We start from the raw sequence: 24,945 nt of genomic DNA on the forward strand, positions 1-24,945 counted from the left end.
TGTTCCTTGATTATTTTTTTTAAGCTTCCCTCTTTTAAAATTTGTTTGAATTTTACTTATTTTTTTATACAGCAGGTTCTTATTAGTTATCTATTTTATACATATTAGTGTATATATGTCAATCCCAATCTCCCAATTCAGCCCACCCCCCACCTTCCCCCCTTGGTGTCCATACGTTTGTTCTCTACATCTGTGTCTCTATTTCTGCCCTGCAAACCAGTTCAACTGTACCATTTTTCTAGATTCCACATATATGAGTTAATATACGATATTTGTTTTTCTCTTTCTGACTTACTTCACTCTGTATGACAGTCTCTAGGTCCATCCACATCTCTAAAAATGACCCAGGTTTGTTCCTTATTATGGCTGAGTGATATTCCACTGTATATATGTACCACATCTTCTTTATCCATTAGTCTGTCAGTGGGCATTTAGGGTGCTTCCATGATGTGGCTATTGTAAATAGCGCTACAATGAACATTGGGGTGCACGTGTCTTTTTGAATTATGGTTTTCTCTGAGTATATGCCCAGTAGTGGGATTGCTGGGTCATATGGCAATTCTATTTTTAGTTTTTTAAGGAACCTCCATACTGTTCTCCATAGTGGCTGTATCTATTTACATTCCCACCAACAGTGCAAGAGAGTTCCCTTTTCTCTCTCTCCAGCATTTATTGTTCGTAGATTTTCTGATGATGCCCGTTCTAACCAGTGTGAGGTGATACCTAATTGTAGTTTTGATTTACATTTCTCTAATAATTAGTGATGTTGAGCAGCTTTTCATGTGCTTCTTGGCCATCTGTATGTCTTCTTTGGAGAAATGTCTATTTAGATCTTCCACCCATTTTTGGATTGGGTTATTTGTTTTTTTTAACATTGAGCTGCATGAGCTGTTTATATATTTTGGAGATTAAACCTTTGTTCGTTGATTCATTTGCAAATATTTTCTCCCATTCTGAGGGGTTGTCTTTTCATCTTGTTTATGGTTTCCTTTGTTGTGAAAAAGCTTTTAGGTTTCATTAAGTCTCATTTGTTTATTTTTGTTTTTATTTGCATTACTCTAGGAGGTGGATCAAAAAAGATCTTGCTGTGCTTTATGTCAAAGAGGGTTCTTCCTATGTTTTCCTCTAAGGTTTTATAGTGTCCGGTCTTACATATAGGTCTTTAATCCATTTTGAGGTTTTTTCTGTGTATGGTGTTAGAAAGTGTTCTAATTTCATTCTTTCACATGTAGCTGTCCAGTTTTCCCAGTACCACTTATTGAAGGACTGTCTTTTCTCCATTGTATATCCTTGCCTCCTTTGTCATAGATTAGTTGACCATAGGTGCGTGGGTTTATCTCTGGGCTTTATGTCCTGTTCCATTGATCTATATTTCTGTTTTTGTGCCAGTACCATATTGTCTTGATTACTGTAGCTTTGTAGTATAGTCTGTGGTCAGGGAGTCTGATTCCTCCAGTTCTGTTTTTTTGCCTCAAGATTGCTTTGGCTATTTGGGGTCTTTTGTGTCTCCATACAAATTTTAAGATTTTTTGTTCTAGTTCTATAAAAATGCCATTGGTAATTTGATAGAGATTGCATTGAATCTGTAGATTGCTTTGGGTAGTATAGTCATTTTCACAATATTGATTCTTCCCATCCAGAAACAGTGTCTTGTAGTGTTCTGAGTATAGGTCTTTGACCTCCTTAGGTAGGTTTATTCCTAGGTATTTTATTCTTTCTGTTGCGGTGGTGAATGGGATGGTTTCCTTAATTTCTATTTCTAGTCTTTCGTTGTTAGTGTATAGGAATGCAAGAGATTTCTGTGCATTAATTTTGTATCCTGCAATTTTACCAGATTCATTGATGAGGTCTAGTAGTTTTCTGCTGGCATCTTTAGGATTCTCTCTATATAGTATAATGTCATCTACAAACAGTGACAGTTTTACTTCTTCTTTTCCTATTTGGATTCCTTTTATTTCTTTTTCTTCTCTGATTACCATGGCCAGGACATCCAAAACTATGTTGAATAATACTGGCAAGAGTGGACATCCTTGTCTTGTTCCTGATCTTAGAGGAAACGCTTTCAGTTTTTCACCATTGAGAATGATGTTTGCTGTGGGTTTGTCATATAAGGACTTTATTATGTTGAGGTAGGTTCCCTCTATGCCCACTTTCTGGAGAGTTCTTATCATAAATGGGTGTTGAAATTTGTCAAAAGCTTTTTCTGCATCTATTGAGATGATTATATGGTTTTTCTTCTTCAATTTGTTAATATGGTGTATCACATTGATTGATTTGCATATATTGAAGAATCCTTGCATGCCTGGGATAAATCCCACTTGATCATGGTGTATGATCCTTTTAATGTGTTGTTGGATTCTGTTTGCTAGTATTTTGTTGAGGATTTTTGCATCTATATTCATCAGTGATATTGGTCTGTAATTTTCTTTCTTTTTTTTTTTTTTTTTGTAGTATCTTTGTCTGGTTTTGGTATCAGTGTGATGGTGGCCTCATAGAATGAGTTTGGGAGTGTTCCTTCCTCTGCAGTTTTTGGAAGAGTTTGAGAAGGATGGGTGCTAGCTCTTCTCTAAATGTTTGATAGCATTCACCTGTGAAGCCATCTGATCCTGGACTTTTGTTTGTTGGAAGATTTTTAATCACAGTTTCAACTTCATTACTTGTGATTGGTCTGTTCATATTTTCTGTTTCTTCCTGGTTCAGTCTTGGAAGGTTATACCTTTCTAAGAATTTGTCCATTTCTTCCAGGTTGTCCATTTTATTGGCATAGAGTTGCTTGTAGTACTCTCTTAGGATGCTTTGTATTTCTGAGGTGTCCGTTACAACTTTTCCTTTTGCATTTCTAATTTTATTGATTTGAGTCCTCTCCCTCTTTTTCTTGATGAGTCTGGCTAAAGGTTTATCAATCTTGTTTATCTTCTCAAAGAACCAGCTTTTAGTTTTATTGATCTTTGCTCTTGTTTTCTTTTGTTTCTATTTCATTTACCTCTGCTCTGATCTTTTTGATTTCTTTCCTTTTACTAACTTTGGGTTTTGTTTGTTCTTCTTTCTCCAGTTCCTTTAAGTGTAAGGTTAGATTGTTTGAGATTTTTCTTGTTTCTTGAGGTAGGATTGTATTGCTATAAACTTCCCTCTTAGAACAGCTTTTGCTGCATCCCATAGGTTTTGGATCATCGTGTTTCCATTGTAACTTTTCTCTAGGTATTTTTTGATTTCCTCTTTGATTTCTTCAGTGATCTCTTGGTTATTTAGTAACGTATTGTTTAGCCTCCATGTGTTTGTGTTTTTTACTTGTTTTTCCCTGTAATTGATTTCTAATCTCATAGCATTGTGGTCAGAAAAGATGCTTGATATGATTTCAATTTTCTTAAATTTACTGAGGCTTGACTTGTGACCCAGGATGTGATCTATCCTGGAGAATGTTCCGCAAGCACTTGAGAAAAATGTGTAATCTGCTGTTTTTGGATGGAATGTCGTTTAAATATCAATTAAATCTATCTGGTCTCTTGTGTCGTTTAAAGCTTGTGTTTCCTTATTAATTTTCTGTTTGGATGATCTGTCCATTGGTGTAAGTGAGGTGTTAAAGTCCGCCACTATGATTGTGTTACTGTCGATTTCCTCTTTTATAGCTGTTAGCAATTGCCTTATGTATTGAGGTGCTCCTATGTTGGGTGCATATATATTTATAATTGTTATATCTTCCTCTTGGATTGATCCCTTGTTCATTATGTAGTGTCCTTCCTTGTCTCCTGTAACATTCTTTATGTTAAAGTCTATTTTATCTGATATGAGTATTGCTACTCCATCTTTCTTTTCATTTCCATTTGCATGGAATAGCTATTTCCATCCCCTCACTTTCAGTCTGTATGTGTCCCTAGGTGTGAAGTGGGTCTCTTGTAGACACATATATATGGGTGTTGGTTTTGTATCCATTCAGCAAGCCTGTGTCTTTTGGTTGGAGCATTTAATCCATTCACATTTAAGTTAATAATCAATATATATGTTCCTATGACCATTTTCTTAATTTTTGGGGTTTGTTTTTGTAGGTCTTTTTCTTCTCTTGTGTTTCCCACTTAGAGAAGTTCTTTTAGCATTTGTTGTAGAGCTGGTTTGGTGGTGCTGAATTCTCTTAGCTTTTGCTTGTCTGTAAAGCTTTTGATTTCTCCATTGAATCTGAATGATATCCTTGCTGGGTAGAGTAATCTTGGTTGTAATATCTTCCCTTTCATCACTTTAAATATATCCTGCCACTCCCTTCTGGCTTGTAGAGTTTCTGCTGAGCAATCAGCTCTTAACCTTATGGGAGTTCCCTTGTATGTTAATTGTCATTTTTCCCTTGCTGCGTTTAATAAATTTTCTTTGCCTTTAATTTTTGTCAGTTTGATTACTATGTGTCTCAGCATGTTTCTCCTTGTGCTTATCCTGCCTGGGACTCTCTGTGCTTCCTGGACTTGGGTAGCTATTTCTTTTCCCATGTTAGGGAAGTTTTCGACTATAATCTCTTCAAATATTTTCTCAAGTACTTTCTCTCTCTTTTCTCCTTCTGGGACACCTGTAATGCAAATGTTGATGCGTTTAATGTTGTCCTGGATGTCTCTTAGGCTGTCTTCATTTCTTTTCATTCTTTTTTCTTTATTCTGTTCCATGGCAGTGAATTCCACCATTCTGTTTTCCAGGTCACTTATCCATTCTTCTGCCTCAGTTATTCTGCTATTGATTCCTTCTAGTGTATTTTTCACTTCAGTTATTGTATTGTTCATCTCTCTTTGTTTGTTCTTTAATTCTTCTAGGTGTTTATTCTTTAATTCTTCTAGGTCTTTGTTATACATTTCTTGCATCTTTTTGATCTTTGCCTCCATTCTATTTCTGAGGTCCTGGATCATCTTCACTAACGTTATTCTGAATTCTGTTTTCTGGAAGGTTGCCTTTCTCCACTTCATTTAGTTGTTTTTCTGGGGTTTTATCTTGTTCCTGCATCTGGTACATATTCCTCTGCCTTTCATTTTGTCTATCTTTCTGTGAATGTGGTTTTCATTCCACAGGATGCAGGATTGTAGTTCTCTTTGTTTCTGCTGTCTGGTCTCTGGTGGATGAGCCCTTGATAGTTTATTTAGCCACTCATAAAACAATTTGGGTAGGATGAAAAGGTACAGATTCGTTAATTATCAGTACTTTAGAATTCATATTTTTCTTAAGTAAATGCTAGTGTTTATTTAAGTATTATAAAATTTTTCTCATATAATGTCAATTTATTGCATGTGTGTGGTTATGTCATATTTCAAATAAATCTCTTGTATTTCTTATTTGTGTAAATTACTTATGTTTCTTTTTTGCATCTTTTCTCCTTTTTTGGACAGTCTTCCAGGAGGTTGTCTGTTTTATTAGTAATTCCAAAGAATAAACTTTCTTTTTTGGTACTCTTCTCCATTGTTTTATTATTTTCCATTTCCTCATTTTCTGATCTTCTGTTATTAGTAGCTTCTGTACATTTTGGGGGAGAAATTAGTCTGCTTTTATTTTCAACTCTTTGAGTTCAATGCTCAGATCGTTAATTGGTCCTTTCTTTTATGTTCAAAAATATGCATTAAAGTTATGAATTTCCCTCTGAGCACCAATTTATTTTCATTGCACAAATGTTGATGTGCTATACTTTTGTTACTATACCTGTGTTTTTAAGAGAAAGACTCCCAAACCATACCTGACAAGACGTTTTCCTTCGGTATTTATTAAAATCTTTGCACAGTACACTACTCCATTTTCATTCCATAGGTATATCACAGCATTTCCAAATTATATTGGGTATATAACTTTTGGAATTTGGGGACATTTTGCATGTTACTGAATAAGATAAAAATCCCTAGGAAACCAAATGCCCTGCAATAAAGAAGGGCATCATATTTTATAAAACCTTCCTAGGCAACCAATAGACTGTAACAAAATAGAGGAACTGCACTAAAATATGTTAGCCAATAGGACGTGCCTCCTGAGAAAATAGAAGGACATTCTCAATTTCACAAAATAATTGGTTGGAGATTCAGGACTAAATACCCCCTGTGTAGTTGTTGAGGATCTACAGGTTTGTGCACCTACAGAAAATTCTTTAATGTTACTATATGACTCATTTATGGATGGGGATAGTAAGCCACAAAGCCCATTTATAGAGCTACAGAAAGCAGTGATGGCCATGTAATCTGCTTTCTGTAGAAGCATACATACAACAGCCTTATTGTCAGGCTCCTGCTGACCCCTACAATGTCCTCTTTTACCATTTCCAAACTTTGAGTCCCTTTACATGATTCCCATCCATTCTACTCAATGCTGTTCTTTCTCGGTCATCAGGTTTAACCTTAAACATCACTTCAGGGAGGACTTTCCTGACAATATCATCTAAAGTGGGTCCCACACCCACTCTCCACTATCCTCTCTCTCAATTTTACAACCTTTTCACTTCTTCCTCATAATACCACCATGTGGTATTATTTTATTTATTAATCAGTTTATACTTTATGTCTGTCTTTCCCTTTAGAATATATATTTCATGCCTAGTTCATCACTGTACTTCCAGTGCACATCACAATTATGGTCAGAGCAGGTACTCAGTGAATGCCAGAGGCTTGAACAAATGCATAAATGAGAAAATATAAAAATCTCCAATAGACCTTTAATAAATATAGATAATCTCAGTGAAATATTTGGAAAACACAACATCCTGTATTCATATAACATCCCTAAACTAAATTGGAGAAACATAGGTGAGATTCTGGTGTTGATCACTATACCCCAGAGACAAAAAATTTTTAAATAATGATGGGTAATTTAATTTCCAGTAATGATAGACTAAGTCATTAGGACATATTTTTTCTTCCTGAGGAAAAGTAAAATAGCAGAGTGAATTACAAGTATCATGTTTTAAGAGCATCAAAGAGCTAACAAGATAGTGAGTTATCTGGAAGAGATCTGTTAGAGTTGGGGAATCCAGAGATGGAGTCTAGCAGTAGAGGCTGCTTTTCCCCTCATCATATGAAGATCCAGAGCATTAACTGACAGCTTGGACTATTTGTTGAAGAGATAAAAAGTCTGAATGCAGATTCTATCAAGAGTCTGGATTTGGTAAACCTCTGCCACTTTGGGCTGAAACTCTAAGGGCTATAGCCAGGTAGTAAAGGTGACAGCTTTGCATCATTCTACTCTCCAGAAAATATCAAGCATTAAACTGGATTAAAATGTCCAAAAATTGTATGCCTGAGATTCTGGAAAAAGAAAATAAAAATCTTTGGTGCAGATAGACAAGATTAATAAAATCTCAAATTATTACTAAAAGTCAGTTTTCAAAAACAATGCTCAGCAAACAATCAGAGATAACCAGATACAGGAAGTACCATAAGAGAAAAAAAATAGCAAAAACAAGGCGGTATAGGGAAAGACTCAGTAAAGTCCAAATAATAGAATTACCAGTCAGATTATATAACAACCCTGCTCACTATGATAGAAAAAGTCAAGCTTTAAAATGTTAGCAGAGAACTAGACACCATAAAAGTGACACCATAGATTCATAAAAGAAACAAATATGCATTCTAAAATTATAAAAGAACATAACTAAATGAATAAATTTAACAGCAGGTTAGGCAGAGTTGGATACAGAATCATTAAATAAGAAGATAGGTCAGAAGTATTTACAAAATGAGATGTGGAAAGAAAACAAAAGGTAGAAAATATAGAAGCACAGACAATAGATATAGAGCAGTGATGTCCAACAGAAACTTCTGCAGTGATACAACTGTTGCATGTCTGTGACGTCTAATACAGTAACCACTAGACACATGTGGCTCTTCAGTACTTGAAATGTGTCTATTGAGACTGAAGAACTGACATTTTAGTTATGGTTAATTTTAGTAAATTTAAATTTATATAGCTATTTGTGCTAAAGGCGAATGTATTGAACAGTGCTGATATAGAGTGTACATATAGAAAGTATAACATATACGTAATATGAGTACCAGAAGCAAAAGAAATAGAAAAGGAAGCTGAGGTTATGTCTGAAGAGATAATGGTTCAAAAGCTTTCAAAACTGTTGAAGAACACTAATCCAAAAATTCAAGAAATCCATACAATCTCAAGTAGAAATTTAAAAAAATCTCCTAGGCATGCCATAGTGATTCCAAAGAAAACCAAAGACAAACATTTTCATGAGGAGGTGGAGAAAAAAAGAGAGATTACCTTCAAATAAATAGCACGTTGACTGAGAGTTGACTTCACAACAGCTAAAATGGAAGCAAAAAAAAGTGAAATGATATATTCAATGTGCTGAAAGAAAATAACTCCCATCCTAGAACTCCGTACTCAGAGAAAATATCTTTCAAGAATAAAGGTAAAACAAAGGCATTTTAAGAGAAAAAAAACAGACACCATTTAGCACTAATAGATGCTGCCGATAGAAATTATTAAATGATCCCAGATAGAAGGTGAGAGATGCAAGAAGAAATAAGAACAAAGAGAAGAATATATGTGTAAATTATAAGGAAAAATACTATATAAAAAAAAATAATCTGTTGTGGGTTCTTTCTCTCCATCTTTCTATTTCTTTGTTTCTCTCAATAATTAAACACTGTACTTCACATTTTATGTTGAAATTGTTTACCATTACCACTGGACTTTGTACTTTTTTATCAGAGGCCTTTATTAAAGTGTCCAATAAGGCTGTGCAACATTAATGTTTGTTGTAAAGACAAATGGATGACTCAATAGAGCAAAGGAAGTTATTTAGTTGTTCCCTAGTAATGAGGCAAGAACATTAAGAAGCAATGAGCTTCAGAGAGAGGTGACAATTCTGAGCAGCTGAGTCTCAGAATTGTCACTTTAGCCTTTCCAAATAATAACACAGCCTTGATATTCCTGATTTACGATTCTTAAAATAAAGCTGTATAGAATAAGTTCCTGAGAGCCCATTCTAGCTGTTGACTTTGATCAAGTCACCTTAACTCTCTAATCTTCATTTTCTTTATCTTTGACCTATTTTGCATCATGGTTAATGTGCATAAAATCACATTTGGACCTTTTTCATTGACTTCCCTGAAATGTTATGAACTCCTTGGTGACATACTCTATTTTCTCTGATTTTATTTATTTTTATTTTTGTTTCCTTTCCAACTGTTTGGGTACTTCCTCAGGAATACATTTAAGTCTACAATTTGTATCCTGTTTATATCTCTCTCCTTTTGGCTTTTCCATCTGTATTCTTAGAGGACTACTCAAATTGTACTTCATGTCCACATCTTCAAATCATGTTGATTCTGTTCTTCACTGACTCGGATGCAGACTTTGTTGTCATGTTCTTCGAAATTGTCCCTTCTCTCTTCCTTCTACTTTTCCCCATCTCATTTTATCTCTTTCTTTATAGATTATTTTGTAGACATATTCTTATATCCAATTCTATACTTTAAACATGTTTTTCAGTTTACTCATCCCTGAATGAGAGGAAATTTATCAAGATCTAGTGATTGTCAACAAATGGGGTACCTAATCCCCATCTGTAGAAAAACTCCTCTGGCTCTTGTGGTAGATTAATTTATTGTTCACATCCCAACTCTCTTCCATGGGAGTATACTTCCCTGCCCCAGAGGGCAAGTTGATTGCACAATATCTAGACTGATTTTCAATATCTAACCAGTATTCATATAATTGAGTGCTGCTGCACTGAGTTAGCTTCTTCAACAACAACTGATACTCTAAAGAGATAAATACATGACAAACTACTATTCCTAATATATACTGCTACCATGAGTTTTCCTGTCTACTTTCCTGCCAAAGCAGTGCACTTACTCAGGGTACCACAGTAATAAGCTCTCCTTTCCTAACTCTCCAATTGGTTTCTGGAAGCTGAAGTCTCCAAAAATTGTGATAAGGAAATAGAAATACTGTTGGCCTCAAAAAGGTACCATTCAAAGAGTAGAGAGGAATTCCCAAATTTTCTCTTTATTCAGTTTTTTCTGAATAAGTTTTCTGTTTCATATAGGTAACTAAAGGTCCACCACTTTCGGAGTTTCTCACCCCAGGCCCGTTTGAATTATGTCTTTGAATTTCTCTTATATACATTTTGGTCTTGGTGTGACCTTTGCTGTTCTTCATTTGTGTTTTACGTGATGGATTGAAGAGTTAGTTAAGAACTTCTCCCACTCAGATGTCATTTTAAATTGAAAAAGATGCCTACATGTCTAACTAGTAAATGTGCTTCTTGGAATATTCTGTATTTTAGACTTTTCACTGGGTCAATGATCCTTTTTTCCTTGCTATTGTAAACTATTGAAGTCTAGCTCTATTTATAAAAGAAATACGAATTTTTAAAAATGAAATTTGGATTAAAGACAGGATTTTGGAAATTGCAGTTCTCTTGTGCCCCCAAGGATTTAGCCTAGGTCCCCAAGGGAGCTTTTTGTTTGTTTAACATTTTATTATGAAAAATTTCAAGCATGTAGTAAAGTTGAAAGAATTTCACAATGAACAGCCTTATGTCTACCACCTGTATTTTATTATTAACATTTTATTATGCAGTAGTCCCCCCTTTATCCATGGGGGATGTGTTCCAAGACCCCCAGTAGATGTCTAAAACCGTGGATAGTCCTGAAACCTATATACACTATGTTTTTCTTATACATATATACCTATGATAAACTTTAATTTATAATTTAAACACAGTAAGAGATTAACAACTATCAATAAAATAGTACAAATTTTAAAACATAGTGTATTAAAAGTTATGTGAATGTGGTATCGCACTCTCTCTCAAAATATCTAATTGTACAAATGTAATGCCTTTTCTATCTTAACTAAACACTTATAACGCACTGTGGCTGTAACTTCTGCAGTTTGAGGTGCAACAGCAAAACTAGCACAAATTTCTTTTTCTTCACAATTTCACGGATATAAGATTCATTCTTACGATACATCTTGGCAACCTCAGCATCCTATTTTTTTTCTTTCCTTATTAAGTTGAGAACGTTCACTTTTTCATGTAAAGAAAGCACTTTACGGCTTCTCTTTGGCATATCCAAATTGCCAGCATCACAACTTTTGCACTTTGGAATCATTATGAAGTAAAATAAGGGTTACTTGAACACACGGATGATAGCCAAGCACCACGGATAATAACCAAGAAGGCTACTAAGTGACTAATGGGCAGAATATGCTGGACAAAGGGAAGATTCATGTCCTGGGCAGGATGAGCAGGACAGCGTGAGATTTCATCACCTTCCTCAGAACAACGTGTAATTTAAAACTTATGAACTTTTTATTTCTGGAATTTTCCATTTCATATTTCCAGACCACGGATGACCACAGGTAATTGAGACAAGGGAGGACTACTGTATTTCCTTTATCACATATCTATCCCTGTATCCATCAATTAATTCATCACAGTTTAAGTAAAAGCATTTCCAAGTAAATTGTGAACACTAGTATACTTCCTCCTAAATACTTCTGCATGCATATTATTGGAAAGAGTTTATTATTCGTTTATAACTCTTTTTCTTTTGATGTAAAATTTACACGTAATGGAACACAGAAATCTGAATTAAATGTACATTCGCTGAGTTGTGCAAATGCACATAAAGAAGTACCCTCTTGCCCCTTTATAATGGAACACTTTTAGGATATAATAATCAGACCAAAGTGGAGCGGGGGAAATTTGTATCCGAAAGACCCTAGGGCTAACTCAGTTTCCCCACTACCTTTGTGTGCTGGTAGAAAGGGGAAGCTTTCTCCCCTGCAATGACTTAGATTTTGCACTTTTGGCCCAGAAGTTAGTGTTCAGGAGCATGGAGGAGAGAGAGCCAAATGGAGACAGAAAAAGCCATGTCATCACTCAAAATAAACAGAGACACAAATATGTCAGAGGGCAGAGGCAGGCGTTTCATTGTGCAAGTGATTTATGGGGGAAGCTGACTTTAAACAAGCTCGGGCTGCGTGCCTTGGTGCCTTGCAGCCAAACAAACAAAGCGCCCTTTCAACAGCAGCCGAGAGCTGTTGGTCTCCTCAAGGAGTAATCTCATTTTCCGTGGTGGTGTAAAAGGTAAGAAGTGACTGTTTACTTTCTAAGGAAACCCTGGTTGAAGTCACTGAAAGCAGATCCTGTTAAATTCCATAGAGTTATGAGGACCACGGCTAGGAGACAATGGCCTCAGAGTCAAACCCACAAAACAAAACGCGGACACGTTAAAAACCAATAAAGCAGGGGACTTCCCTCTCTTTATTCCCGGCTGTAGACTTCTTTTCGGACAGGAGAGAAAGACTGGTCACCCAGGAAATTAGCACATGGTGCCCTGGCCTTGTTATTTGCATCTAGTTTGTTGCAGGCATCGGGCAAGGCCTGACAGCTATGCCAGTGGGGAGTCAGCCAGGTCACAGGGAAAGTGGACACAGGAGAGGCACGAGGGTCGCCTCATATGTGGAGGAAACCCTGCAGGGTACGAAAGCTGGCCAGTCCAGGATTAGTAGACTCTATTTTTAGATTGGAGGCCTTGGGCAATTAGTTTTCTCTGCTGTCAGGTTTGAGGCTTTTCTAAATGTCAATGGTGAAAACTTTGTAGTTCAAGAGCCTAATCCTATGGAAAGTCCTAAGTAGGCAGAGGTAGAGGGGTGTGTGTGTGTGTGTGTGTGTGTGTGTGTGTGTGTGTAAGGGGAAGGTGGGTGGAGAGGGTGGAGGGAGATTGGTTGTCAGCAGTAATTTCAATGAATGAAAATTTAATATGGACTCTCAATATATATGGTTCAAAAGTCGACTGAAAGGTAAAAGAAGGTTGAGGTGGTAGATTAAAGAGAGAATTTCTCTGGGAAAATGTATAGGAGTATTTTCCCTCCTGCTATTCCACAAAGGGGGAAGGGATGTGGCCTTCTTGCCTCAAGTCTAGTGAGAGGTTTGCAAGTCCCAACTAGGGAACTAGATTGTTTTCTCAGGATACAGCGAACGGGTTTGATATTCCAAAGGGTTTCAACAACCAGTGAGGCATGCACACTGACAAATGAGAACTGACATCAGGTGTGCAATTGGGGTGTGCTCCTGCAGGATCCTGTTTTGCCAAGTATTGACTCTTCGATTCCTGAGTGGGGTCTGGGAAGGCGAGGGCATTGGTAGAGGGTTTTGGAGGTGCTCAGAGCAAAAGTTATTTACCTGTTGTTACCGGAGCACTTCAACACACGCACAGCCAGTATGCCCTCCTAGTGCATACCAGCTGACTAGCAGACCCTGAACGGCAGACAAACAGGGTGTGGTTAGGGGAGCATCTGCAGTGCTGTGGAGCATTGGTAAATGTTTCCCCTGGAGGTGATGGCAGCCACGTGTGCAGGAGAAAGAGAACCGGCCTTTATCACCATAAAGGGACTTTGCCAAAGAAGGCTGCTTGAAAGGGAGATAGGACAACAGCAGAGAGAATATATGATGGAGGGGGAACTCAAAGAACAATGGTATGTTTTTGTGCTATAGACCCTTTCAGCAGTCTATGCCTGTGGATGACCTCTTCTTTGATTACTGTTTTCAGGTGCATAAATTAAATTCATAGAATTGCAAAGGAAACCAATTATATCTAAGCAGAGTTATCAAAATATTCAAAAATTCTTCACACATTAAATAACTAGATCTAGTATAAGTTTAACAACTACCATAATTTTAGTAATTTTGAAACAGTGATAGGTGTAAACAACATTTTGAAGCATCTTCATAATCGCAGTGTAATATGAAGCTCTCTATGACTTCACTGGTGACAAAGTCACAAGTACTGCTAATAAAACCACATTCTAAATAGAAGGAAATGCTAAACTTCCATTAGAATTTGCACATTTATAATTGATGGACATGACAAATTTCAGTTAGAGATCAGTGAAAATACATACATATGTACATAAATACATAAATACTTTTTATTCCATCCAAGTTGAGGGACCCCTGTGTAAGTAACCCTAGGCTAAAAGGCCCCCTTACAGGACCAGCTGGAATATATAAGCTGTATCAAGGACCTGCAGGTGAAAACCCCACAAAAACACCCCCCAATAGACAGAGTTAATTTTAAACAACTACCATGGCCAGAGGAAACCAAATATATACGAGTGCTCTTCAAGTAAGGCTCTTTCGAGCCTTTCATCTCTCTTCCATCTTCTGCCCCAACCAGGAGGTTCAGAAGTCAACACCACGGAATGAGAGTGGATGGAGGGAGCTGGGAGAGCAAAGAAGTAAAAAGTCTCTCTTCCCCTGCAGTGGATTTCCAAAACTGCTGTAGGATCAATGTGAGAGGCTTAACTTTGAGTGAACTTCAGAGATTCAATGATTACACCGAACTGGGCTTATTCGTCTCTGAACAGAGGCTGTTTTATGTGGCTCAAGTGTCTGGAGTTCCTCTTCTTATCTCAGAGGGAATAGGAAAGCTGTGTGGTCTGCCTGGACTTCATATAGTGTTGAGGAATAGCCTGGTCCCAGAGGACGGGTTGGAAAGGGCAGTTGTGGGGGAAATGAAGTTGCTTTGTGAGTACACCCTTTGAGACTCGATAGTTCAATACACGCACACACGCGCACGCACACACACACATACACATGCACGCACCTTAGAAGGTGTTTGTTAAATGTTTCTCTGCCTGAAAAAAAAAAATGCTATGGTCTACAGAACTAAGTTGCCTGTGTAAGAATTCTGACAGACCACTTACTATATTCAAGAAACCTGAATAAGTTCCTTAACAATCTGTGACCCAGTTTCCTCATCTGTAGAATGGGGCTAATGTTATATGTGTATGTCACATGTAGTATATAAAGATGAAAAAAGGATTAAATGTGTTAATATACACAAAATGTTTAGAATAGGGCATGGTGCTACACAAATATTAGTTGCTGATGTTTTTATTATTAAATTACTTACTCATTCCCTTGCCATTCTCAGTTGCCTCTAAGGAACCTCCAATGAATCCTAAAAAATAAAAGTTGGAAACCATAGTTTCAGAATATTTGTATCTGTCTCCTAGATTGGGTATTAGGGCTAATTCCACACTTCATGCTCCAGTAAAAGAAATGGCTCAACCATCTGGGTAATTAGTGTCCTTAGTACTTCCCAAGGGTCAATACCTGACCAACATCTCCCAGGCAGCCATCCAGGATCACAGCCTGGGCAATCCTCCTGTTGCCTCATCTCAGATAAAAGTTTTCATGAACCCACTATGGTGTAAGATGAAACCTTTGAAAGCTGTTTCTGTGGAAGGTAGCTGTTAAATATCACAGGTAGCTAAGGGTCTTTTCAGTTGCTAAGGGAGGTGTTATATTTAAATTTCAGCAACAACAAACAAAACAGCTGGTGGATATACCACTCCTGATTTATGTAAATGTTTCTGGCAGTTGTGGTAGAATTGAAAGATTATTGGGCTGAAGTCAAGCAATCCTGGACTTAAAATATGACATCACTCACCAGCTGCCTGAGATTCATCACATTTCTTAATGTCTCTGAAAGTCAGATTGTTTTTAAATACAGCGAGGATAACCGATAATGTCTTGGTACGTTTGCTCGGAGAATCACATGAGATAGGCTTAGGTGTTCAATTCGTCTTGATACATTCTCTTCACAGGAGAGGAATGCTATTCAGACGTCAGCTGCAGATCTCTGTTCCACTGGAGATGAAGTTAAACGTGTCTCAACCTCCTTCCTTCCGACCTTACAGATTCAATAGTCCCTGGAAGTCCCAACACTCTTTAGTGTTTTTTGTAAATTCCACCTGAGGGGACAGAAATGGAGCGTTACATTCCCATGGCTGACTCAGCATCCTAGCCTCTGACCTCCAAGCACTCTGTCTTTATATTACTTTACCCAATAAAAATGCTCAACCCCCACTCTAATTTTCACAAACAACCACAACAAAATCTCTATCTACTCATGTGCTGCTCTGTGTTACATAAGTCACTTCTTAGATGTCCGAGTCAAGATGAATTAGAAGTTCACTTCCTGGCAGCAAACTAACTCACCGTTCTTAACTACCTGTAGCTATCTTGGCACCACGAAACGTCACGTCCTGGCCGTCCCACATAGCACTCCATTTTGGGGCTCCTCCTCCCCTTCTCATCCTTTCTCTACTTCCTTCACACCATTTGTCCTTGAAGCTCACTCTCAGCACTAAAAATAACACTATAGTCACTCCTCGGTATCCATAGGGGGTTGGGGTCAGACGTCCCTCGGATACCGAAATTCACGGACACTCAAGTCGCGGGTTCAGCCTCCCGCCGGGTGGGGGGGGGGCGGTTAACACTACACAATCAGTGGTTGGTTGATGGATGGGAAACAGTACAAAATCCGTGGTTAGTTGAATCCGCGGATGCGGAACCTGTAAGAATGGAGGGCCATGAGTATGTTCTTCTTGCTCCTGAAGAGCAGCTTCCCACAGCCTTTTATGTCCTGATTCTTGGCTGATATTCCTGCTTGTGGGTGTATGTGTTAGCTATGGCCAAGTAATAAACCACATCTAAATTCAGTGAATTAAAAATAAACATTGTTGCTCACTCGTCTATTTACCAGCGAGGTCGTTCCACTGACCTGGGCAATGCTCCACTGATCATTTTTTTTAAATTAATTAATTAATTTATTTATTTATTTTTGGCTGCAGTGGGTCTTCGCTGCTGCGTGTGGGCTTTCTCTAGTTGCGGTGAGCGGGAGCTACTCTTCGTTGCTCTGCGCGGACTTCTCAGTGCAGTGGCTTCTCTTGTTGTGGAGCATGGGCTCTAGGCACGTGGGCCTCAGTAGTTGTGGCACATGGGCTTAGTTGCTCCACGGCATGTGGGATCTTCCCTGACCAGGGCTCAAACCCATGTCCCCTGCACTGGCAGGCAGATTCCTAACCACTGCACCACCAGGGAAGTCCCTATGCTCCACTGATCTTGTCTGGCTTTGCTCATGCATTTGCAGTCAGCTGGTTGGTCAACTAGGGGTTGTTTGATCTAGAATGGCCTCAGTTGCATGGATTACTGGTGACTATGGAAATGAAGGTGCTTGGGCCATATGTCTGACATCACCCAGAATGTTAGCCTGGGTTGATTCAGAGCAGGTTTTCAAGAGTGAGAACAAATTAGCCAAGCTTCTTGAGGCCTAGCCTCAGGACTGCTAGAGTATCACTTCTTCCACCATATCCTATTGGCCAAAGCAAAGCACAAGATCAATTCAGATTTAATGGTGGACACTAGACCCCACCTCTTAATGGGAGGAGCTGCAAAGTCACATTACAAGGGGAGTGGGTGCAGGGAGGGGAAACATTTGTACTATATTTGCAATCTATCTACCACACTCCGTCTCATCCACTCCAAGCTGGCTCTTGAAGATATTTTCACAAGGATAACTACCCCCCTGAGAGAAGTTATGATGATATCTGTTAATATAATAAAAACTTTTTTTCACCATATATGAGAAAAATGACTCAACTTCCTTAGAGAAAAACAATTGCACTGGTCACTTTGCTTCTTATCTTGAGTCCTGTTTCCAGACAAGAGAAAGTTGAGATTTAAGACCTCCTTGTTGCCAAACCTTGAGAAGTTGTCTTCCCCTGAAGTAGGGATGGACTGAGAAAAGCACATCAAGACCTTAAGAAAAAGTGATTCTGTGGAACTGGGAACACTACATATAGTCCCTAAGGATGATCTATGAGGCACAAGACAATGGTTCATGGGTTTGAAGGATGACATAATAGCACTTTGTAAAATTGTAAAGAACCACTGAAATATCCTGTCTTCTTCCTCCTCTTCTTCTTCTTGCTTGAAGCTTAACATAAAAGTAGATATTAGAGACTCATAGCCAATAAGGTACCAGTTGGGACATCAGGGCCTATTGCTTTAAATTTTTGCTGCTAATAATACACAGTACCTGTTTAATAATTGAATTCAAGTATTTTATAAAAGAAAGTTATTTGACATACTGTTATAAATTAGTAACACCATTTCCATAAGCCATACTAAATAGTCTCAATGAATTTTATGTAAATTATTAAAAGACTTTTGTTAAGACAAAGATACACCCTTTGGCCTAAGAAATAATTTAAAGTGGGTGTAAGCAAATTGGCCCTCTCATAGATAAAAAATAGCAAACTTATGGAGAAACAATTTGGCTATAAACTATTCAGCTAAAAAGTGGCACAGTAATTCAAGGTCTGATTATATATAGAAGATATATTTAAATATGTAAATAAGCTATATGCACGCAGATACTAGACCCTGAAAAATAAATTCATTAGTATGAAGAAGTATAGCATGACACACAGTTTAAATCATATTTTGTGATAATTGTAATGTATAACTTTTATTAGACAGAATAAATTACCCAGAATTAAGGATATACCATGAATTTTGAGACATCTATTCATGCCTGCAATGTATCTAACATTTTTCCATGGCAAAAAATGGTTTTCCAAAATAAATAAAGAAACCTCGTCGTACATCATTTCTCTGTCTTATTTATTTTCATCATTTGTTTATTCATCTGTCCACTTACTCATTCAATTCTCATTGAGCTCCTACTATGTGCCAAGCATTGTATTTTATATATATAATGTGTATATATATGAAACTGTCTTAATTATTTTGATAACTGAAATTTAGGTATTATTTGTCCATTTTAGAGGCGTAGAAAGTTTAAAAGTACTTTCCTTACCTAGTAACTAACTTATCTAGGATGCTAATTTAGATATTACTGACTTCACAACCTGAGTTTTAACCATAAGCTCATGGAAAATGAGCTCGAGTTTACATTATGTTCCTATGTAATATGTCACATGAAATACGTTATATGTAAAATTAAAAGAACGCCTCAATAGCTGTGAACTTTTTCTTGTACTTCAGGTGTGATCATATAGTATGGATGAAAATGCAGAATCGGTGACTGTGTCAAATGTGTAGCAAAGGTTCTTTGTAAATGTATGGTTCAGTGTAAATATCTTGGTCTGAGTTTTCAATTTCCGTTAAAAAATAACCTTCAGGGGTCTACTTTCCAGTTCAGTTTACGTACCAGTTTAAGAGTCACTGACCAGTTCATGACCCTTAGTAGATATTCAATACATACTTGCTGTCCTTGAAGTTTAAGGTCAGTTCAGTAAATTTCCCAGAAGATTTCACATATTTCCATAGTAATTTATTATTTGATTATTCTTTCTAACTCAATTTCCATTTTTATTCCTTTTAGTTCTCTCTGTTTAATAATCCTGCATTTGTTGTTAAAATAACCTGCCTGGTATTAATCCCTTGGACAGACATTATTTGGTCAGTTCATGAGAAGATTTTGCACTTAGGCTCCCAAATATCTGCATATTAGCAAATCAAGGTCTGGGTCATAAATTATATGGCCTAATCAGAAATGGGTATTTCTGGAGACATAGACCCAAGGAGAGACCCAAACTCCCTGATACATCAGAAAATCCAGGAAAGAAGTGGCTGAAGCCAAGGGGGAGCCAGAAAACCCTGAGGCTCATGCCATCATTTTGGAGATCATTTTGATGCTTCTCTTATTTTTTCTTCAAACATAGACACTAAGGATAGGTCTCCCCTATCTCCTTTCAATGCAATTCATCAATATCTCTGATGCAGTGCTAGTTATTCTAATTATGTATTCGCATGTTGAGAGTAGAGGGCATGTTTTCTCTCCATAAATATCTCTTAATCCTAGCACACAACCAGCCACCCAGTTTATAAAGAAATTAAAAAGTTAAAAAAAAAAAACAGAAGTCACACAAAATATCCCCTTGGATTCCATTGGCCATGATTTGGTCGTATGTTCATCTCTGAACCAATTACAGAGATAACAGAAAAAAAAAAAAAAAGTAATGTGATTGATTTAAATAAGTCTGGACCCATATCTACAGCTGTGGATTGGGTCCATTCTTATCTTATTTTAAAGGTGAGAATGGAAAAGAGGTTAATTTCCTCAAGACCCTATGAGTAGTTGGAAAGTAATGCTGTGGAGGCAAATAGCAGATATTTAATAGAATAGGTTACAAAAAAAGCATGATGCTAATAGACCTACTCAGATATGCATATACCTAAGAGTATCTGATTTTGTTACCATTTGAAATCTGCATGCCCCAGACTACTATAATCTGACGTCCAAGTTCTCATGTGTTGTAAAACTTAGTTTTATATAGGTAAGTATTCCCCACAAATTATAGTTCCTAAATAAATTTTACATCAGTTATTATAATTTGCAAGAAGGCTTGATTACCTACCTTGTCTCTGGTCTGCATTTAGCCAGGTGCTTCAACATCTGACTGCAGCTCTTTGCTGGTGAGTGTGCGTCCCTGTTCTGCATGATAGTAGGCTTGTTTGTTGCTCTCTTCCACCATAACGGTCTTGGTCCTTGCCTGCTTGCTTGACCATCCCCTAAGCAACAATGCTCCACTGTAAAGGATTCATCAAGACCCTGGAATGTCATCCCAAATCCATCTCTGTCTGTGACTCTGTTTCCTCATTTATAATGGGAAATAAATAACATTTTCTCTACCAATCTCATTAGGACGCCATCAGATTCAGAAATGGTATTTAAGAGTCTTTCTAGGGCTTCCCTGGTGGCGCAGTGGTTGAGAATCTGCCTGCCAATGCAGGAGACACGGGTTCGAGCCCTGGTCTGGGAAGATCCCACATGCCGCGGAGCAACTGGGCCCGTGAGCCACAACTACTGAGCCTGCGCGTCTGGAGCTTGTGCTCCGCAACAACAGAGGCCGCGACAGTGAGAGGCCTGCGCACCGCGATGAAGAGTGGCCCCCGCTCGCCGCAACTAGAGAAAGCCCACACACAGAAACGAAGACCCAACACAGCCAAAAATAAATAAATTAATTAAATTTTTAAAAAAAAGAGTCTTTCTAATTGGTCAATAGTATCAAGTTAAATAAGTTAAATGCAAATATTGAGGTTTATAATATAATAATGCACTATATCCCTGGAGTCTGTGGTAGATACTGTAATAAAAGAGTATTGAAAATAGGAGTGTTACTATTAGCAATAGCACAATAGGAAAGCGGTAAAAGAAGAGAAGAACCTGACAATGTGAAGGGAAATTTCCTTGGAAGAAGAGAAAAGGGGGGAGATTTAAAAATGCAATCTTTCAGCTCAAGGTGATGGATGAATTTTTTGAAACTCTGTTATAAACACGAAGTGGGAATGGTATGGGGTAAGTCTGCTGAGGAGACTAGAGATTTTGTTGGTGAGGATTACTAACACACTTTGAAAAAGGATGTGTGGTGGCCATGCTTTCAGTCTTTGGATTTGATTCTTTGGGCAGGAAGCCTTTGTAAACACACACTTCATGGGAACCTAGGAGGATCATTTGCCCCTTGGAATGAAGCTTCGATGGACAAAACCTTGTTTCTCAGGGTAAGATGTGGTTTGGAACATCCTGGAAAAATACACCTACACCTGATTCATCGAGGCAGTTCTGGCCAGGATAGGGTTTCAGCTTGGCTTGAGCTGGCAGTCCAGATGTTCCCTCAGAACACGGCATATCCCCCTGGCTCTAGAGGAATCACTCACTATGCTGCACAATCCAAACAAAACCCTCTTTGTGAAAAGGGAAGGGAGAGTCAAGTTGCGCTCCCAGCCCAGCTGCCAATCCCTCCCAGTTTGGGACCCTTTCCTCCTCTCCCCAGGGCTCCATCAAAAGTTTAGCAGAAACATTTGCCTCCAGGCATTGACTGTGTCAGAAGCCTGACAGCTTGTTTTTATATATATTTTGTTACACTTAACTATGGGTACTGTTTTAGGGGAGAAATAAAGAAATAAGATGAAAAGTCCATTCGTTGGCTTTGCTTTGTAATTCTTTCTGTACATTTTTTTTTTCAGTCCTAGCCAAGGCACAACCATCAGGTAACCTTATTCCAAAGAATGGCTTATTTGAGGAGTGGTCCATAGAGAGGGTTAGAATGTGGGTATGGTGAGTGAGTTTGGTACCCAGAAAAAAGAAATTCTTCCTCCAAGTAAGGCTTTTCCTTAGACCCAGACTGAAGAAGTGTCAGAAGAAATATTTGTTTCCAGTCTCCAATGTCTTCACCTTCTTCTTATTGTTGATTAAACTAGAGAGAAACTGGTGGGAACTGGGCCATAGTAATAAGCTACAAAGTCACAGCAATGGAAGTGGCAATATTTTTCTTTCTCTATTTGGTCTATATCTCTTGGATATCTTAGATCTCTGGGAGTGTATCAGTTAGCTATTGCAGTGTAACAAACCACTTAGAAACTCAGTGGCTTAAAACAATAGCAGTAATTGTCATTCACCTGTCCATTGGTCAACCAGGTGGTCCTTCCAATTTCATTTCCACTAACTAACACATCAGTGGTCCACTGTGGGTCAGGAACGCAAATCTGTGCTCATCTTGGCTGGACCATTATCCTTGTTTGGGAATTCAGCTGGCTGAGGTTGGTCTAGAAGGACTTTGGATGGGACAACTGGACTCTTCTTCTTAAGCTTTATCATCCTCCAGCCATGTAGCTCAGGCTTCTTCACAAAGTAGCAGCACTTTTGAGAGCATGTAGAAGAAGAGTGTAAGGCTTCTTGAAGCTCAGATATGGCATTCTGTCACTTCCAACATATTCTATTGCTCAAAGGTTAACACAAGATCAAGCCCAGAGTCCTGTGAGAGAACACATCCAAAGGGCATGGATATAGGGGCCATGAAAAACCATGGTCACAATTCTGCCTGACCTTGTGAAGCTGGATGTGACTCTACTTGAAAAGAATCCTTTTATTTCCCACTGCCCACCTGTCATAGACTGAATGTTTGTATCTCCCCCAAATTTATATATAGAAACCCTAGCCCACAATAGGATGGATTAAGAGGTGGGGCCTTTGGGAGGTAATTAGAATTAGATGGGGTCATGAAAGTAGAGCCCTCATGGATGGGATTAATGTTCTTATAAGGGTCACAAAAGAGTTTGCTTCCCCTCTCTGCTCGCCACCATGTGAGGATACGAGATGTTGGCAGAGTAAAACCCAGAAAAATATGTTCACCAGAACTCGACTGTACTGGCCCCCTGATCTCAGATTTCTAGACTCCAAAACTGTGAGAAGTAAATGTCTGTTGTTAATGAACCGCTCAGTCTACTGCAGCCCAAATGGACTAAGACACTGTCCTAGGACTGAGTAGTTGAGTTCAAACTGGAGAGACAGAGAAAGGATGCCCAGATTTACTAGCTCATAATATATTTTGGTTCATGTTGGCCTTATGTCCACTGATTAATTGGTTAGATTCCAGTAACAGAAGTGAGTAAAGAGGCTCACTCTAACTTCCAAAACTTAGAAAAATGAGCAAAAATCCTCAAAGGGGATCCATGGTTCTCCATGCTCACTGGTACCACTCTTTCACCCAGATGGTTGCCAGAGACCGCTGACCAGTCCCCTGTCACCTGTTCTTGTCTTCTTTGTTCTCATAACTGCCCCCCCCAACCACTGAGACTGTATTATCATAGCCCTTATTCCCTATCAAAGTTATCTGCTTACTTATAAACTCCCCTATTAGACCACACCTCTCTCTATGTAAGCAGGGACTATATCCATTAATTTAGCACTCTTTCCCCCAGCAACTAGGAGAATACCTATGCTCCTTGTAATAAATAATAAAAACTTGTCAAATCCCAAATGAATGAATATGAGGATGAATGAACAATTAATTACAGGTGCTGTTGAGTTTGCTCATTTAACATCCCTCCAATGGGATTGGAAACTAGACACTTGAAAGGTAGGCAGGATTGCCCATGTTAAGGAATCACAATTACAGTAATTGTCTTCCCTTGCATGCCTCTAAAACAAAACTAAACAAATCAAGGAGCTCAGAGATCCCTTCTAGTTACCGTGGTGATATTTTCTAAATAAACAAGCAGTGCCTATGACCTAATAGGCCTGAATACTATGAAGAGGGTCATATTATAGAATATTCTAGGTCAAGGATGGCTCATAAACAATTTTTTTTAATTTTTATTTTTTATTTTTTTATAAATATTTATAATTTTATTTACGTAGGAATCTGTTCATAACAATTGATGTAAAAATATGCAATATTTTATTGTATTTTATTTTTTAAACATCTTTATTGGAGTATAATTGCTTTACAATGGTGTGCTAGTTTCTGCCCTATAACAAAGTGAATCAGCCATACATATACATACGTTCCCATATCTCCTCCCTCTTGCATCTCCCTCCCTCCCACCCTCCCTATCCCACCCCTCCAGGTGGTCACAAAGCACAGAGCTGATCTCCCTGTGCTATGCGGTTGCTTCCCTCCAGCTATCCACCTTACGTTTGGTAGTGTATATATGTCCAGGCCACTCTCTCACTTTGTCATATCTTACCTTTCCCCTTCCCCATATCCTCAAGTCCATTCTCTAGTCGGTCTGTGTCTTTATTCCCGTCTTGCCACTAGGTTCTTCATGACCTTTTTTTTCCCCTTAGATTCCATACATATGTGTTAGCATACTGTATTTGTTTTTCTCTTTCTGACTTACTTCACTCTCTATGACAGTCTCTAGGTCCATCCACCTCACTACAAATAACTCCATTTCATTTCTTTTTATGGCTGAGTAATATTCCATTGTATATATGTGACACATCTTCTTTATCCATTCATCTGATGATGGACACTTAGGTTGTTTCCATGTCCTGGCTATTGTAAATAGAGTTGTAATGAACACATTTTATTTAAAGTCTAATGCTATTTCCCTATGTGGAGACATAACTCCAGAGATTAGAAGAGACTTGCCACTTCTACCAGAGAGTCAGTCAGGCTTTTAAAATTCTATCTAACTTCTCCTCTGCCCTTCTGTGTCACTCTCCCAGCAGGGGTGCCCCAGGACTTCAGTGTCTAAATTCGTAGCATCCCTTCATTTTCTTCCTGAATGAAGGAGACCATCATGGATGTTTCTAGATCTTTGTAAAATCTTTATTCAGCGATGGGTTCAGACAATTGAAGCCTTTT

The sequence above is a fragment of the Balaenoptera borealis genome (genome assembly GCF_965194805.1).
Source record: "Balaenoptera borealis genome assembly, chromosome: 16".
Taxonomy (NCBI): Eukaryota; Metazoa; Chordata; class Mammalia; order Artiodactyla; family Balaenopteridae; genus Balaenoptera; species Balaenoptera borealis.